Source organism: Callithrix jacchus, chromosome 1 (genome assembly GCF_049354715.1).
Source record: "Callithrix jacchus isolate 240 chromosome 1, calJac240_pri, whole genome shotgun sequence".
Classification (NCBI taxonomy): Eukaryota; Metazoa; Chordata; class Mammalia; order Primates; family Cebidae; genus Callithrix; species Callithrix jacchus.
The window spans coordinates 154,649,882-154,664,344 of record NC_133502.1 but is presented as its reverse complement, the minus strand read 5'-3'; the positions used below and the strand labels follow the sequence as shown (position 1 = coordinate 154,664,344).

General features: G+C 39.0%; 1 long non-coding RNA gene across 2 annotated transcripts in view; it reads right to left on the bottom strand.

Annotated features, from left to right (window-relative positions):
• Positions 1-691: 691 nt before the first annotated feature.
• Positions 692-14,463, bottom strand: part of LOC144579442 (uncharacterized) — a 275,742-nt gene continuing 261,970 nt past the window's right edge. For both annotated transcript variants that reach the window (XR_013526978.1, XR_013526976.1), the window contains exon 3: positions 692-3,897. This is a non-coding gene — a long non-coding RNA (uncharacterized LOC144579442). The remainder of the gene's footprint in view (positions 3,898-14,463) is intronic.

Genomic DNA, 14,463 nt, shown 5'->3' with positions numbered 1-14,463 from the left:
GAACTATTCACTGAAATATGGCTTGCCTTCTTTTTATCTTTCTTTCTTCTTTTATTTTTTTTGAAATGGAGGAATCTCACTCTGTCACCTAGGCTGAAGTGAAGTGGTGCAATCTCGGTTCACTGCAACCTCTACCTCCCTGGTTCAAGAGATTCTCCTGCCTCAGCCTTCCGAGTAGCTTGGATTACAGGCACTCGCCAACACGCCCAGCTAATTTTTGTATTTTTAGTAGAGATGGGGTTTCACTGTGTTGGCCAGGCTGGTCTCTAACTCTTGACCTCAAGTGATCCACCTTTGTCAGTCTCCCAAAGTGCTGGGAATACTGGTGTAAGCCACCATGCCCTGTCCTGACTTGCCTTTTCATAGTCCTGACGGTGACTTTTTGTTTTCTGTTTGCTCTATCACCCAGGCTGGAATACAATGGTGTGATCTCGACTCACCACAGCCTCCACCTCCCAGGTTCAAGTGATTCTCTTGCCTCACCCTCCCGAGTAGCTGAGACTACAGGCATACAGCAGCACACTTGGCTAATTTTGGTATTTTTAGTAAAGACATGGTTTCACCATGTTGGCCAGGCTGGTCTTGAACTCCTGGTCTCAAGTGTCCCACCCACCTTGGCCTCCCAAAGCACTAGGATTACAGGCGTAAGCCACAATGCCCAGCCTACAGTGACTTTAAAAGAGCAAAAACATTTTTGTTATTATTTTCTTTGTTTTATAGTTATTGCATTCTGTGTCCTAAGAAATTCTTGCCTTCAGGATTGTAAAGATTTTTCTCCTAGGTTTTCTTCTTGAAATTATATCATATATATTGGATCTCTTTTGAGTTAATTTTGTATATGATATAACATAAAGGTCAAATTTTCTTCCCATATTCATATCCAATTGTTCCTATCTAACTTGATAAAAAAAATTCTTGTTTTCCCATTTGAATTACCTTGGCATAGTTTTGAGTCTGTTCCAGAGAATTCATTCTGCTTTGCTGAGCTCTATGTGTACCCTTGTGTTAATACTATACTGTTTTGATTACTGTAGCTTTATAATGCACCCTGCAGTCAGGTAGTGTAAGCCCTTCAATGCTTTTTTCCAAACTGCTTTTGCTATTCTATTTCCTGCATTTCCATTTAAATGTTAGAGTCATCTTACTGAAAACAGTCATTATTATATAATCTCTGAGGGAGGGGATGGAGAATAAATCTCTTTGCAAAAAAGAAATAAAACACATGCATTTTTCTCTCTTCTTGCTATACAGGGGAATATAAGATCAAGCTAAGTTGTTGAAGATGATTTGTTTATACATTAGAGTAGATGGATTCATTCTAGTAAGCAACTCTTCCTCGGCCTCAGTTTCTTTGTCTACAAAATGAGATTGTTAGTATTACCAGTGGTTTTCAAACCCTGCTCTGCAAAACCTCAGGGTTTAGGAGGAGAAACATTGTGTTATAAGTCTGAGCCGGCAGGTCCCAGGGCTCTCAGCCTCTCTCCATGCAGAGAAGATCTCATTGGTCAGTTTTCTATAATTCAGTTCTGTATCAGACTTGTTTTTAAAATAAGCATTCACTAATAAAAACAATTTGGAAAAGCACTGAATTAAATGGAGCCTAAGTCTTTCAGTGAAGTATTTTATTTGAAGCTATGTCATCTTCTAGTGGATTTGTCTACATAAGAAGCCCTGGGAAAACTGGGATTCCATCCTGCCAAATATAACACAAAATGCCTTGAATTTAACTTCAGTTTCCAGGATATACCCACTTCTGGGCTGATCCCAGAAGACACTGGAATCAGAATTCAGATTCAAATTCAGTGTTCAGGTGCCTGCACTGCATTCTAACACATCTTTTCTTACTGAAGCCTCATGGGAGATCCATGTTACTATCACCATTTTGCAAAAGAGAGCATTAGAACTCAGCTTAGTAAGCGATGAAGTTGAGATCTGAACTTAGCTTTCCTGACTCTTTCTGTCACCCCCATCGCAGTATCTTGGATTCATGAGCAGAGCCTAGGCAGAGTTTGGGGATCTGATACACACTGCTAAATAGTCAAGAAACAGGTGAAAAGCTCAGAGACAAAGGAAGAAACCAGAACCCGCCTTCATGACTACTTCATCTGAAGAAAAGCAGACCATTTGAAACCTGACTCTGCTATTTATTAGTTTCGTGACCTTGAGACAATGCCTTTACTTCTCTGAAACTCAGTTTCCTTGGATATGAAATGAGAGCAATAAACTTCATAAGGTTTCTGTGCAAGAATTAAGTGAGATAATGAGTATGAAAATGTCTAGCTCAAAGTCTACACATAGAAAGTGCTCAGCCCCACAGTGCCACATGGGCAGACCACTGACACATCTGCAGCTGCAGCCCTTCCAAATCAGACCCTCAACATGCATAAGAGAAAAGAGGGAGGGCCAGGGAAATAAGATTATGGTTTCTAGGCAACCATGGAAAGGAAATAATATAAGGGGCATTTCTCTTAAGGGTGCTATATTAGCTACTTCACAAAAAGATGCCCTGTCAGGTTTTAAAAGTAGGATACAACCACCAATGTACATAGAGAGCCTTTTAACAATTTGCAATTCTTCAAAATTCCTCCCAACCATTCTCTCTCTTTCTCTCTCTCTCTCTCTCCTTCCCTCTCTCCGTCCTTTTCCCTTCTTCCCTCATTCTCCTCCCTCCCTCTTTCTCCCTCCTACCTCCCTGTCTCTTGATTCTCAAAGTAGCCAGGGAGGAAGATATGAGAAATATTTTCATTCTGATTTTATAAATGATCAATCTGAGAAAGCTGAGAAAATTATGCAGCACACTCATGCACTTGGGACTCATATTCCCCCTGAGCTGTCATCTCTTTGAGAACAGGATCTATACCTTATTCTTCTTACATATCTTCCAGAAAAGTCCTCAAAAAAAGTAACTCAGTGGAAGGCATTAGTCTAAGGCTTGCTCATCAGGAAGCTCAGCCACTTTTTTCTGAAGCAGAATCTCAGGCTAAATTTCAAGGTCACAGATGCTGTGGAAAGCTTCTTCATTTGGCATGAATCCATTTAGGAATAACTTATCTTAAACATCTTGGTACATTGTTATGTTCTACTGCTAATCCATGTTTCCTTTTGTTCACCCTAATTTTTGAATAATGCATATACTTTTTTTCAAGTGAGAAACAGCCCAGAAAGGAAAAAGAAAACATTGATTAAAGATATATTTTCATTTTGCAAAAGAATCTTGATGCTAGCTCATCCTCCTGATTGGCTGTAAGTTGCAAGTACAATTAATTGACCTTGGACATGACATGTTTTAATGCCAGAATGGGTGAAATTTCATGGGGGCAATTTATCTTAAGTTGAAATGCAACTTGCTGTCTCTGAATATCATCTCAGTCTGGTATTATCTCTGATTGAAGGCAGGAAGTGTTGTCCTGCCTATTAAAAATGTACTTCGTTTGGACCTAAAATAAAAATATGTCAAGTGCTAAGAGACCCATATTTGAACCTTGACTCTTCAGATTTACAATGTTCCATTATGAATATCACTAAAACTGCTCTGTGTGTCCAGATAAAATAACAACTCGTCCTCCTTCCCCAGCTTGTAAAAATAAAGAGAATACAGCAGAATGCTGACTTCCTTAGAAGAAAGCTTTCTAGGTAAAGGTTGAGACGCCCCTGAATCCTTAGTACTGCTGATCCTCATGTTCAGTCATAAAAATAGGACCAAGAAGACCTGTTTTTCTTTGGACAATGTGAGGACTGAATTTTCCAACCACCTTTGAACCTTTTAATGTTCAAATTCCTCCGTGGTGAGCATTCCAAAGCCTTGCAGGACTCCTGAAATCTGAGAAGTCTTTTCACCCAGAGACACATTGAGCCTGAGCCGCGTTGAAGGCTCACAGATGTGGCTTGCAGCCTGTCCTGGAACAGAGTGGGGAGAACAGAACCACAGTAAATTATTTAGATGATGCTCCCTCTCTTTTCTGCCCACCCCAAAGCCTCCTTCTGTGCCAGTGCCCCTTCTTTTACCACTTTGGGGATAGGGCTTGTCAACCAAGGGGGTTTTCTCACCTCCGGCCCCTTCTGATAGAGGGAACATCTTTCCAGCCTCAGCCCCACCATGGGGGTGGTACTGACAGCCTTTCTTTGACTGTGTCACTCACAGCTGGAGGAGAGTCCAGCCTGGAGATAAATCTCTCACAGCTTGCTCATTCTTCTTCATGAGGCTGTGGGGAGAATGATCAATGCTGTGCTACAAGGCTAGTTTGCTCAGTGAACCGCAGAGAGAGAGAGAGAGATTACAAAGAGCCCATTTAAATACCTAAGACCCCTTCATTCCCTCCTCCTAAGCCATAGACTTCCTCTTAAAATTTCAACGGATGTTATCTACAAATGGTAACCTCAGAGAGATGGCTAGCAAAGCCAGAAATACAATTTCAAGAGCTAACCCAGGCAAGCTTCCCAAAAATAAAGCCCTGTATATATTTCTAAGAGGGTGCCTCTCCCCCGTGATTGCCTGAGCTGCCAGTTGTTCCATCCGACGGAAAGCAAGCCCTGGGACAAATGAGACTAAGAGATTAGCAGGACATTACTGGGGCACCGACAGGTGCAAGAAGACAAAAATTCATTTGCTAAGATGCTGAACTCCCGCTGCAGCCTCCAGGCTGGCAACAATTCCTTTCTCCAAGAACCTAAAGGTATTTCTGGAGCGGCGGGTCATTTTACACAAGCCAGAAGTCTTTGTTGGGCTTTTTGTGCTGTGCCCTGCATTCACTGTGCATTCCAGGAGTTAGCCTGTCTCTACGGCAACTGGTCACTAATCTGGCCTGCCTTTAGTTCTCTTTAATAGACAGTCTGGAAGTAAGGGTGCAAGCTATGTCCTCACCATGCCCATGGCCTACTGGATGTATCATGCTAGAAACAATATTTGATAATACCATTATTGCACACCCTGTTCATAACATTTGGTACATACCTTGTAATTGGTTCCCCTGCTACTAATTTCTTCCTTTGCAATTCATGTTCCTTCCACCCTAGAATCAGCATGATCATTTTAACTTAATAATGTTATTCTCCTCTTAAAAACACATGGTGGCTTCCAGTCAAGTATAGGATGGATCCATTTCTCTGGTGTGCTCCAGAGAAGGGCTGCTCCATCCTGAGTCTTCATGTGAAAGGGACATGGAACCACAGCCAACCCATGACGAATGTGTATGCCAGTGATAAAGAAACCTTTATTATTGTAAACCCTGAGACTGGGGATCATTTGTTACTTCAGCCAAACTTAGCCTAAATTGACTCAAAAAGGTTTTTTGTAAGTCAACTTGTTTGAGACATAAAATGACATTAGGGGTACTCATAAGGACCAATTTTGTCTTAAAGAAGACACGTTTTGGGCCAGGCGTAGTGGCTCACGCCTACAATCCCAGCACTTTGGGAGGCCGAGGCAGGTGTATCACGAGATCAAGATCAAGACTATTCTGGTCAACATGGTGAAACCCCGTCTTTACTAAAAATACAAAAAATTAGCTGGGCATGGTGGCGCGTGCCTGTAGTCCCAGCTACTCAGGAGGCTGAGGCAGGAGAATTGCCTGAACCCAGGAGGCGGAGGTTGCGGTGAGCCGAGATCACGCCATTGCACTCCAGCCTGGGTACCAAGAGCAAAACTCCATCTCAAAAAAAAAAAAAAATAAAAGAAGACACGTTTTGAAACAGTACACCTTGAAGTTGAAGCCTATTCCATTCCTCTATAGTAGTATTTAGGGTAATTGAGACTAGAAGTCTGACTCCTTCATTGTGATTGAAAACATTTTAATTTGAAAATTCCCTTATAAAATGAAATGGAAAAACTAAAATGAAAAACTGAGAAACAACCCACAATCTCAGTGTATGATCTGGTTTCCAAAACAAGGAAAGAGATAGACACTTAAAAATGTCTACTCTTCATCAAATGCTATAGAAGCTTTATGTGTATAGCTGGGGTCTCAGCATGAGCCTAAGCAGGGATTCAGACATGTCTAGAGATGTCTGACAAGTATGGGACGGGTCTGCCAGATGCTGTTTTGCATAAGAGCATGAGGAGTTTTTTGGGAGCAAACTCAGGGAAGAGGAAGCTGGCCCAGTGGAGAGAGGGCTATCATTTGAAGATAGGTATGTATGGTGGCCCTGGGATTTTTCTCTAAGCATAGGCCCCATGGGATTCATCCTATCTGAGTCCTCTGGAATGAGGTGAAAGGAGACACCCAATGATGGTCATCACAAAGGTCAACCCTGCAATAGGACCCCTGTGATGGAATGTGCCCTTAAGCAGAGAGAGGGACTTTCTTCTCTGCTTTTCCTCAGACTGTCTCTGAAGCCCCAGGCCCTATTTGCTTTCAGGAATTGTTTGCCTGTTGTTAGAGGCACCCAGCAAATGCCCTGCTGGAGATAGAATAGCAATAATAATGCCAGGAAGGAGACACCCCAAAGATGGCCATAAACCCTTGAGAATTCATTACATGAAGATGGGGTCATGTGTATACAAGAGGCCCAAAACTATAGAACCACCATTGCTATTGCTGATGTAACCTCATCAATTTCTACCCAGGCAATCAACAATTATATTTCCAGTATCCCATCTATGCAAAATATTTCTGTTACATGCTGAGCACTATTCCTGAGCAATTCTCCTTGATCTTAAGGGGCTAGTCTCTAGCCCCCACAGGCTGACAATGCTGGAGAAATTCCACCTAATTTTAAATTACCTCATATAATCATCATAGTAACTCCCTGAAAGAGAGTCTTATCTTCTTTAAGAAAGAAAAGGAACAGAGGCCCAGAGAGGTTAAGTAAATTGCATAAGATAACACAGCTTATAAGTGGTAAACAAGCAAAGCAAGTCAGATAAAACACGAACAATTAATTTTCAATGCAAGACAGCACTCCTGCCTATTACAAACAGAACAGAAAGATGAAGAAACAAACAAAAGCAGCTCTGCAGACCTTTTTTCTGTGCTTCTGTGGTGGGGCTATGTCACCAGCTCTTCCCCTCGGGGGAGAAAATAGCAGCTGTCAGAGGCTGCCCACCTTGCTTTGCCTCTAGCTTGTTCTCTAGTAGCTTCTGCAATTTTTCCCCATGCCAACCCGAGCCTCAGGAGTAATCAAATCAGTAACTGATATTCAGAAAGTAGGTATAGGCTTAGCTGAAGTGGATTTTGTATGTTAATTAAGTGTTTTATGGAACCTCTGAGATCTCAGATGACACTCGGTAAATATTCCTTACTGAATCCACAGAATCTGTGAGCGGGTTCTGTATAATAAAGCAATTTCAATGTCCTGACAGATGGGCCATAGAAATTGGCTGTGTGGCTGTGATTCCAAAAGATTATATACAATGAAAACTCTGGACAATAAGTGCTTTCTCTGATTGTTGTCTATGAGGTTACTTTCTAGATGAGAAGAACTCGACTGGTTTCAGCTTATATTACAGGCAGAAGAGGGGTTCTGAGATGTTTGCAGATCTTTTGTCCTGGCATTAAGTTAAAAAAAGAATGTACCTTCCAGTCTGCTCTCTGGTTCTTGTATGAAATATTCAGCCCACTAAGTGCTATTTGTAAAGCATTTATCAAAAGGATAGGAGTGATAGATTCCCTCCTCTCCTCTTGAGCTTACAGCCTTCTTTTACCCTATGATTTCTCTGTAAGAGAGAATGATTTATGTTCTGTTGTACCTTCAGCTCTTTCAGACCAGGATTACAAATTCCTGGAGTGAGTTCACATGCATAATCCCCCAACATGTGCATGTACAGACACACACACACACACACACACACACACACACACAAATTAATTCAGGAATTCTAATTCTAAATGTTTACTCAGACAGATAGATACCCATTATGCAAAATATTTTAGAAGCATCTACATAGAGCCATTTAAAAACTTGAACAGAACAAATTTAAGACTTTTAATATGGATATTTAATCAAATTTGGACAAGTGTGTTAGAGCATAAACATTTTACATTTCTTTTTACTACTTTACTTTCATCAAAAGTCGTCATCCTCTGCCACCTATATGGGCTGGTATATGCTCAAATGATGAAAGGAAGCTTGTGCAGTCCCACAATTAGATAAAGGCAAAATTGCCTATGGAAATGACCAAACCCTTAATTAGCTAATTGCAGGTGCAATCGGCCACTTGCACCATCAGATGAAGGGCAAGTGGTTAATTGAGCCCACAAGTGACCTACTCAATCAGAACTAACAAATGGCTCATCAAATGAGATCCCAGCCAAAATGTGTCTGCAAACAATAGCATGTGCAAAAAAATGCTCAAATCAGAGAAAGCAGTTGAGCTAAAAATAAAACCTCCAAAACATGAGATAGTTAGAAAAATAATCAAAATTAGAAAAATTCAATAATGAACCATGATCATGGGGGAAGTGAGAAAGACGGGTGATGCAGCAGTTTGGGGGAATCAAAGGCCGTAGATGCTGGAAAGAGCTTCGGCTTTGAATCATCCTTATTCAGAAATTTTAGAAAAATGTGCCACTTTCTTCCATGGTGGGCTCTTGTTCATAGAGGGATTCTGAAGAGCTCAGTACAAAATCCCTTAAAGAATAGGAGATTGGGAAATGTAAATGAATGACTGAATGGAGGACACTACATTTGCATAGAGAGGACTAAGTACAAGTGTAGCTACTTCATTAAATTAATGATACTGAAGAGTTTGTTGGATTTCCTCTACACCAAACATTTTCAGTTTGACTGTGTTACTACCACGTACAATTTAGGAAATGTTTCCTAATTTGTTGATAGGAAAAAATATGAATGACTATGAAGATACTGACAAAAGTGATGATAATGATTTGCACCCATCAGTATAGGCCATGCTAAGTAAAGGTACAAACCCCGAAATTGTTACCCAAACAACAATGTATTTTTCCTTCAAAATCCATTCTAGATATGCCTCTGATTTATTTCTCCTCACTCGTAAAGATTCTTTCACTCTATTTATTCAGCTATCCTGACAAAGGATTTAGCCTTCACCCCTCAAGAGGGCAGAAGAGCAAAGACTTGTGCAAGAGGGCTTTTCACTGACTCAGCTTGTACATGTCTTCTGCTCACACTTTATTGGCCAGAATTAGTCTTGTGTTCTTATCTAACCACAAGTGTTGGGGAATACAAGCTTCCACCTGCTCAGAAAAAAAGAGACCTGAAATAGGGCTGTGTGAACTCATGACGTTTTCTCTGTCACAGAATCCAAAAACAAAGAAGAATCAACAATCTGTCTATTTGGAAATGTAAGCATACCTTCTGATAGACTGCTAGGTTAAAGTAGTAATCAAAATTTAATGTGAAAATAATTGAGAAATGATAAAAGGAGAGCCTATCATAATAAAACATGTGGTCAGAAGCCATAGTGGTACACAGAAGGAAAGGCGAAGCCGTAGAACTGCAGATAACAAAAGCAGGAGACTGAAAATAAATGAGTCAGACCTTCACCCAAGAATCTTAAAGGAGAAGCAAAAGAATGCAAAATAAATGTGATCTAGGAATTATTAAGATTTCTAAAGGATAAAATAAAATCTATTTTTAAAAATAGATCATATTGATAAGGATTTTTAATGTGTTCTTTTTAAAGACTGATAAAGTAGAAAGAGTTCTGGCCAGTATTATCAGAGGGGGAAAAAACAGATTTCTATGAACAGCCTTATGAACAATATAGGAGACATGAAAACAGATGTTGAAAGCTAGTAAATTTCAGATACTACACTCAACAATTTCAACTAATAAATTTGAAAATCTAGAAAATTGATGAAGATACAGAAAAACAGTAATTATGAACCCTAGAAAAAGTACATTTACTTAAAAATTTTCCTTTTCCACACTTTTTTTTCCTTAAAAATGAATTACTTGCTCCAGAGTTTGCACTGTGCTCTGGGATATCAGCATCAGGATTCAAAGTCTGATTCTACCACCACTAGCAGTGTCACTTTGGCCACATTGCTTAACCTATCTGTGATCCGGGTTCCTAATCTATAGCTATTCACAAGACTATTGGGAGAATATGGCAACTAGTAAACTGTCAATGAACCTCGCTATTATTCTTTAAATAGGACCTCAGTACATGGCTTCTAAGTGAGTTAGTAAAACAGACAAATAATATTTAACAGAAAAACAATATTTACACTTGTTAAATATTGTTTAATATAGCTAAAACACAGATAAACAGTATTTACATTAGTTATTCCAAAATAAAGAACATATTATAGAATGTCATAGTAATTTTTAAACTGTGGTATAGGTACACAGGAATGGACATGCAGATGAATCACAAATTCAGATACCTAAAGCGGTAAGCAGGAATATAAATAAGAGAAGTAGGCTTGATGTGAGACAAACCACAAATGCATTTTTTTTGGTTGATCTTTGACATTTTCAGTTTTGATAGAGATACAGGACCAAGAAGTAGCTCTCTCCTTTAAGGAAAACAAATAGGCAATCATGGCTAAAACACCAACAGCACACGGGCAGTGACAGGAAGCAAAGGGAGTCATGACAGCAAGGAAACACTGGCCCCAATTAAATGGGCGTTGGCCTCTGAGCTGCAGCCAAATGATAATACTCGGCATTAAATTCCCAGTGTAACCTGATCATTTCATTTTTCCAACTTTTTACTTAAACAACTTTTCTAAACAAGGCAGGCCAACAAAAAAGCCAATAAAAAATTAACATATTAGACTACATAAAATTAAAAATATTTGCATTACAAAAGACATCAATCATTTTTTTAAAAATTATACTTTAATTTCTGGGGTACATGTGCAGAACATGCAGGTTTGTTACATACTCGTGCCATGGTGGTTTGCTGCACCCATCAACCCGTCAACTACATTAGGTATTTCTCCTAATGTTATCCCTCCCCTAGTCCCCCACCCCCTTCTATCCCTCTCCTAGGCCCCCTACCCCCTGACAGGCCCAGGTGTGTAATGCCCCCTCCTTGTGTCTCTGTGTTCTCATTGTTCAAATCCCACTTATGAGTGAGAACATGTGGTGTTTGGTTTTCTGTTCTTATGTTAGTTTGCTTAGAATAATGGTTTCCAGCTTCCTCCATGTCCCTGCAAAAGACACGAACTCAACCTCTTATGGCTGCATAGTATTCCATGGAAGACACCAACCACCTTAAAAGGCAAGTAGCAGCCTTGAAGAAATATACATAAAGTATAAAATCAAAGATTAATATCTAGAATGGTGTTATCAAGTAGAATTTTTTGTGATGATGGAAATGTTAACAATTTGGTGTAGATTCTTTTAGATATTTCTCTCTACATTTATTTTCCTATGCAAATACACAAAAATATGTTGTAATAACAATGCCAATAATAATAATAGTAATATTACCACTGCTCAGAATGTGCAATATACTCCTTTAAAAGATTTTTATATGTAAACTTATTTGATCTTTATAATAACCTCATGAAGTAGGAACTATTATCCCCATTTTGCAGATAAGGAAGCATCCCTTTTAAAAACTGGCACAAGACAAGGACGCCCTCTCTCACCATTCCTATTCAACATAGTATTCGAAGTTCTGGCCAGGGCAATCAGGAAAGACAAAAAATAAAGGGTATTCAACTAGGAAACAAGAAAGTCAAAGTGTCTCTTTGTAGATGACATGATTGTATATTTAGAAGACCCCATTGTCTCAGCCCAAAATCTCCTTAGGCTGATAAGCAACTTCAGCAAAGTCTCAGCATACACAAATCAATGTGCAAAAATCACAAGCATTCCTACACACCAGTAATAGAAAAACAGAGAGTCAAATCATGAGTGAACTCCCATTCACAACTGCTACAAAGAGAATAAAATACCTGGGAAAACAACTAACAAGAGGTGTGAAAGACCTCTTCAAGGAGAACTACAAACCAATGCTCAAGGAAATAAGAGAGGAGAAAAACAGATAGAAAAACATTTCATGCTCATGGTTAGGAAGAATCAATATCATGAAAATGGCCATACTGCCCAAAGTAATTTATGGATCAATGCTATCGCCATCAAGCTACCATTGACTTTCTTCACAGAATTGGAAAAAAACTCCTCAAACTTCACATGGAACCAAAAGAGAGCCCACATAGCCAAGACAATCCTAAGCAAAAAAACAAACAAACAAACAAACAAAAAGCGCAGCTGGAGGCATTATGCTACCTGACTTCAAACTATAGTACAAGGCTACAGTAATCAAAACAGCATGGTACTGGCACCAAAACAGTGATATAGACCAATGGAACAGAACAGAGGCCTTAGAAATAACACCACACATCTACGACCATCTCATCTTTGACAAACCAGAAAAAAACAAGCAGTAGGGAAAGAATTCCCTATTTAATAAATGGTATTGGGAAAACTGGCTAGCCATATGCAGAAAGCTGAAACTGGATCCCTTCCTTACTCCTTATACAAAAATTAACTCCAGATGGATTAAAAATTTAAACATAAGACCTAACACCATAAAAACACTAGAAGAAAACTTAAGCAATACCATTCAGAACACAGGCAAGGGCAAGGACTTCATGACTAAAACACCAAAAGCAATGGCAATAAAAGCCAAAGTAGACAAATGGGATCTAATTAAACTAAAGAGCTTTTTCACAGCAAAAGAAACTACCATTAGAGTGTACCAGCAACCAACAGAATAGGAAAAAATTTTGCAATCCACCCATCAGACAAAGGGCTAATATCCAGAATCTACAAAGAATTTAAACAAATTTACAATAAAAAAACAGATAACATCATCAAAAAGTGGGTGAAGAATACAAACAGACACTTCTCAAAAGAAGAATTCATGCAGCCAACAAACATGGAAAAAAAGCTCATCATCACTGGCCATTAGAGAAATGCAAATCAAAACCATATTGAGATACCATCTCACGCCAGTTAGAATGGCGATCATTAAAAAATCAGGAGACCACAGATGCTAGAGAGGATGTGGAGAAATAGGAACACTTTTACACCATTAGTGGGAGTGTAAATTAGTTCAACCATTGTGGAAGACAGTGTGGCAACTCCTCAAGGATCTAGAACTCGAAATACTGTTTGACCCAGCAATCCCATTACTAGGTATATACCCAAACAATTATAAATCATTCTATTATAAAGACACATGCACATGTATGTTCATTGTGGCACTGTTTACAATAGCAAAGACTAGGAACCAACCCAAATGCTCATCAGTGATAGACTGGATAAAGAGAATGTGGCACATATATATCATGGAATACTATGCAGCCATAGAAAAGAATGAGTTCATGTATTTTGCAAGGACATCGATGAAACTGGAAACTATTATTCTCAGCAAAGTAACACAAAAACAGAAAACCAAACACCACATGTTCTCACTCGTAAGTGGGAGTTGAACAATGAGCACACATGGACATAGGGAGGGGAACATCATATACCAGGGCCTGTCGGGGGATGGGGAACTAGGGAGGCGTTATAATTAGGAGAAATATCTAATGTAGACGATGGGCTGATCGGACAGCAAATCACCATGACACATGTATACCTATGTAACAAACCTGCAAGTTCTGCACATGTACCCTAGAACCTACAGTATAATAATAAAAAAGAAAATATTAAAATGATTTACCAAAGAAAAGTTAAAAAAATGGTAATAAATACTTCCAGAATGACTCTAAAGATCCTATTACCCTCCCACCAAGAGAGTATGAGAGAATCCACTTTCGCCCATCTTAACTAAAATATATACTGCCAATCTTGCTTTTTGTCAATTGCAAATTGAAAACTGATATCTGAGTTATCATATATTTACTGGCTTTTTGAATTTATTCTTCCATTGATTGTTTTATATTAATAATTTATAAAAGCATGTATTATTCTATATCTGCACTGGTTAACATGGTAGACCCTAGCCACATGTGGCCATTTTCATTTAAATTAAGTTAAAGTCAAATAAGACTTGCTATACTTCAAATGTGCATATTCCCTTATAGGAAGGAGGCAGTGGAGAAGACTAAAACTAAATGACTGAAGAGAATTAGAAACTTCAGAGAAAAAGGAGAAAGTAATATGATCACAGTCAAGTCGCCATAAACACTGAAAGTCTGTACTGGAAGGAAACTTGGAAATTACCTGATTTTATAGTTCTCGAATTCTGTTGTGTGAAATCCTGAAATTCACTTGGTCCCATTTTCTGTTGATATGACTACATGGGAGTGAAACTTTTAACATCCAAAATACAGAATGGATTAGTAAAAGCAGTCACTTCGTGAACTTTTTGGTGGGCTTTACCACTAATAGTGTGGCTTTCAACATGATTCTTATTTTTCTACACTGGGTTCACACAGATGAAAACAAAGAAGATAGTTTACTTTAAACTGGTCAAAGAGTAATGGATGTGAAAATAACGTCTGGGAAAAGCATGAATGTAACGGCCTGCTTTAAAGCTACTATCTAATGTGTTCGAGTAGTCTAATGACTGTTTGATGG